Source organism: Lolium perenne, chromosome 7 (genome assembly GCF_019359855.2).
Source record: "Lolium perenne isolate Kyuss_39 chromosome 7, Kyuss_2.0, whole genome shotgun sequence".
In the NCBI taxonomy this organism is placed as follows: domain Eukaryota; kingdom Viridiplantae; phylum Streptophyta; class Magnoliopsida; order Poales; family Poaceae; genus Lolium; species Lolium perenne.
In genome coordinates this window covers 13,715,716-13,720,944 of record NC_067250.2, presented here as the reverse complement: position 1 = coordinate 13,720,944, position 5,229 = coordinate 13,715,716, and positions in this window count along the sequence as shown.

Genomic DNA, 5,229 nt, shown 5'->3' with positions numbered 1-5,229 from the left:
GAGCCAGCGGAGTATTTCCTAGCCAGTTATCTTCCCAGAAGTGGGTATTCAATCCATTACCCACTTTGAAAAATCCCCTAGCAAAAAACTCCTGCTTGACCTCCATTAAACCTTTCCAGAAGGCGGAATCAGAGGGTCTCGCTTGAACCTCTGATAATGTCTTCTGTCTTAGGTACTTATTATGCAGCAATTCCTGCCACACCCCGTCTTCATTGAGAAGCTTAAAAAGCCATTTACTCAATAAACATCTATTTTTGATTTCGAGGACCTCAATACCTAAACCCCCTTGATCTTTGGGTCTACATACAATGTTCCACTTTGTAAGCCGGTATTTTCTTTTGTTTTCGTCGGACTGCCAAAAGAACCTTGATCTATAGAAGTCCAAACGTTTTCTTACCCCAACAGGTATTTGCAGGAAAGAAAACATAAACATCGGTAAGCTAGTTAACACTGAATTAATAAGAACTAGCCTATCACCATAGGATAGTAACTTCCCTTTCCAGCATCCTAGTTTACTTTCAAACCATGTTTCTACCGGATACCAATCTGAAATTTTGAGTTTCTTGTAATGAATTGGAATACCCAAGTACCTAAAGGGGAGTTGTCCAGCATCACATACAAAGATCTGTTTATACTGGTCCTCCTCCTCCTTGGCCTTTCCAAAAAAAAATCTCACTCTTATGAAAATTAATTTTGAGCTCCGATAACTCTTCAAAGAGACATAAAATTAATTTCATATTGCATCGGTTAAACCTATGTATTCCTATCACATGCGATTTTAGCACCGTCCGATATCTGGTCAGGCCTAGCATTAGCACATTGTAGTGCGACTGCCATCATTATTCTTCACGCTACCAAGATCAGACTTTCACCAATAGAAAATCAACCAAGCAACGATCCATCAGCATTCTGATGTCTACGCCCCCTCCTTTTCCTGTAGACAGTGTTGGGCCTCCAAGAGCAGAGGTTTGTAGAACAGCAGCAAGTTTTCCCTTAAGTGGATCACCCAAGGTTTATCGAACTCAGGGAGGAAGAGGTCAAAGATATCCCTCTCATGCAACCCTGCAACCACAAAGCAAGAAGTCTCTTGTGTCCCCAACACACCTAATAGGTGCACTAGTTCGGCGAAGAGATAGTGAAATACAGGTGGTATAAATAAGTAGTAGCAACGGCACCAGAAAAGTGCTTTGCCCAGGACAGTAAACAAGCAGTAGTAACGCAGCAGTAGTAACGCAGTAAAACAGTAAACAAGCAGCGATAGCAGTATTTGGGAACAAGGCCTAGGGATCATACTTTCACTAGTGGACACTCTCAACATTGATCACATAACAGAATAGATAAATGCATACTCTACACTCTCTTGTTGGATGATGAACACATTGCGTAGGATTACACGAACCCTCAATGACGGAGTTAACAAGCTCCACAATTCAATGTTCATATTTAAATAACCTTAGAGTGTAAGATAGATCAATACGACTAAACCAAGTACTAACATAGCATGCACACTGTCACCTTCATGCTAAGAAAGGAGGCATAGATCACATCAATACTATCATAGCAATAGTTAGCTTCGCAATCTACAAGAGATCATGATCATAGCATAAACCAAGTACTAACACGGATGCACACACTGTCACCATTACACCGTGCAGGAGGAATAAAACTACTTTAATAACATCACTAGAGTAGCACATAGATGAATAGTGATACAAAACTCATATGAATCTCAATCATGTAAAGCAGCTCATGAGATTATTGTATTGAGGTACATGGGAGAGAGATGAACCACATAGCTACAGCGGAGCCCTCAGCCTCGGGAGTGGATTACTCCCTCCTCATCATGGAGGCAGCGATGGCGGTGAAGATGGCGGTGAAGACGGCGGTGGAGATGGCTCCGGGGGCAATTCCCCGTCCCGGCAGGGTGCCGGAACAGCGACTTCTGTCCCCCGAATTGGACTTTCGCGATGGCGGCGGCTCTGGATGGTTTTCTCTGTTTCCGTCGAACTCCCCGATGTTTTTAGGTCAGGGACGAATATATAGGCGGAGAGGCGGCGCAAGGAGGCGGCTGGGGCCCCCACACCATAGGCTGGCGCGGCCAGGGGGCCACCCGCGCCGCCTTATGGTGTGGGCCCCCTGCTGCCCACCTCCGACTCTCCTTCGGTGTTCCGGAAGCTTCCGGGAATTCTAAGACTTTCGGTGTTGATTTCGTCCGATTCCGAAAATATTTCCTTACTGGGATTTCTGAAACCAAAAACAGCAGAAAATAGGAACTGGCACTTCGGCATCTTGTTAATAGGTTAGTTCCAGAAAATGCACGAATATGACATAAAATGTGCATATAACATGTAGATATCATCAATAATGTGGCATGGAACATAAGAAATTATCGATACGTCGGAGACGTATCACATTCCTACTGTAGTCGTGGGAAAATCAGCAAAACTAAAAGTACCGGACGAGCTAGGCATTGATCCATCGTATCGTCCAAGCATGCTTCAACCTTCGACTAGGCGGCAGAAGTACTTCATTGTTTTCTGTCCAAGATGCTAATCATAAGGCATTTTTATTGCCATTGACTCTCATACCAAGGAAATTGAAAGGTGATGGCTTGATTAAACTATTAGGGGATGAAACACTAATCATGAGAAAATCACTCGGGAAACTATCCATCATTATTATTCACGCTACCAAGATCAGACTTCCACCGATAGAAAATCAACCAAGCAACAATCCATCAGCATTCCTACTGTAGACGTGGGAAAATCAGCCAAACTAAAAATACTGGATGAGCTAGGCATCGATCCATCATATCTTCCAAGCATGCTTCGACCTTCTACTAGGCGGTAGAAGTACTTCATTGTTTTCTGTCTAGGATGCTAATCATAAGGCATTTTTATTGCCATTGACTCTCATACCAAGGAAATTGAAAGGTGATGGCTTGATTAAACTATTAGGGGACGAAACACTAATCACCTATAGTAAGGAGGTAGGGTTACGCTCAAAATTCTTTTCACCCTACATGTGAAGTTGATGTCTCCACACATTACATAGTTATAAAGAGTTGAAGTTCGACACATCTAGAAATTATAAATTATGGTGAGAAAATTAAGTTACATGTGTCCCTAGATCATTAAATTTGAAGAAACTAAAGTTTGTGTGTATAGGGAATATAAGTTTTTCACTGAATATTAAGGTGCATGTTTCAAATAGATACAGCCTGCTGATTTAGATTTCAAGTTTAGGTATTTGGAGCCTCGATGCAATAAATAGAAATGCTAAGTTAATTAATTTTCCATGCTTAGGTATTTACAACCATGTTTTTCTGACCAGGATCTAAGGAAAAAAAATACTTTTACTGCATATCAATACAAATCTTGATTTCAAGATTTGGGAACTTAGCCCTTCGAACTAATGACTGGAAGACCTTCGCATTAATTAATGTATCTCAGTTAGTTATATGCCTTAGTGATTTCTCTAATCATACTATAATTTTGGTTCGAATTGGCTTCCTCTTCTTGCATTTTGGTTATATCTTTTACGTATATTTCAGTTCTGAAAGTTCACTGAATATTTAATTAAGAAGTCCTCTGTTTCTTTGGTCATGAGTACGAAATAATTTGATTACATATTGAATATAGTTGTAGATACATATACTCTCTGATTTCTATTGTGTTCCAAAATACATCCCCACAAAGTGTGACGTCGAACGCATCTATTTGAACTGCTAATTCAAAGATTTATCATTTCTTCAATAAAAAGTATGCATTAGGTCCATCACGCAAAAATTAGTTTACAAAAGTTCAAAATTATTTTCATATTCGTAGTTACAATTGTTCAAAATCTAAATGCCGTCTGCTTTTGAATGGGCAAAGTACTTTCATTAAGAATTGTGTCATTGAAAATATGAAAGTAACGATGGCAAGGTCATGAGGTCACTTTCCCTCTACTGTGACATTAATACAATCAAAATAACAATAAATAAAGAATCAATATCGTGAGATTTTATTTTCTGAGCAATCTGTATCGTAACATTTTTTATTCATATGATTGCCAATTTTATTTTTTATTGCTTAGTAATATAATCATGTACATAATAACTGTAAACAAATTATTTTTGAAATATCTCCATATCAGATGTGTTGTGTATTTTGTAATATAGAAGATAATAGAAAGGGAAAATGAATATTTATAAATAAATAATAAATATTTTCATACTAAAGATGATGTTCTCGCATTTACAAGGGCCACCTTGCTAGTTGAAAAGAAAACTACACGCATGCACTAAGAGTCTAAGAGGTTGAACTCATCCTAGCGAGGCCAAGTCCAATTAAAATTCTACCTTGGGCTGCTAATTGGTGTTAAACTAAATGTTCACAAATTCATTAATTAGTCACGAGCTTAGAGCAATTTCAATAGTGTAGCTAACTGCTGGCTATAAACCATGTTCCATGTCATCTATAGCCAACATATACAATAGTGAGCTATAAAAATATAATATTTTATCAATGTATGGGCCCACCTTTCACTCTCACAAAGTATCTAGGAGCACGTGGTAAAGCTGGCTTTTGCATGAGAGCCCACTCTCCTTCTCTCCTCCTCTCTTTCCTCCAACTAAGTAATAATATACTATTTTAATCATTATAGCCAGCTGACTAGAACTTATTGTACTTGCTTTTAGGTATCCTTCAAATCGATAATCCTACACCTACGACAATTAGTTACCAACTTAACTTGAATGGACGTGGCAAATGCAATTGGTAGAATCGGTATGTTCCAAAACAATTGCTCTCACCACATTAGTCTGTAAGATTGATCCGTATGTAAACTACCCGTAAGACTGCACTTGGAACGTCGATTGATTATCCTGTCCTGAAAAACCGGTCGCATCATTTTGTCGTGCATGTTATAAAAGCGACAAGTAAATAACGATGAACGATAAAGGTAAATGATACGTCTCAAACATATCTATAATTTCTTATGTTCCATGCTAGTTTTATGACAATACCCACATGTTTTATATACACTTTATATCATTTTGATGCATTTTCCGGCACTAACCTATTAACTGTTTTCTGATGTTTTTGGTTTCAGAAATCCTACACAGGAAATATTCTCGGAATTGGACGAAACAAAAGCCCACGGTCTTATTTTCCACGGAGCCTTCCAGAAGTCCGAAGAGGAGACGAAGAGGGGCGACGAGGCGGCCACACCCTAGGGGGCGCTGCC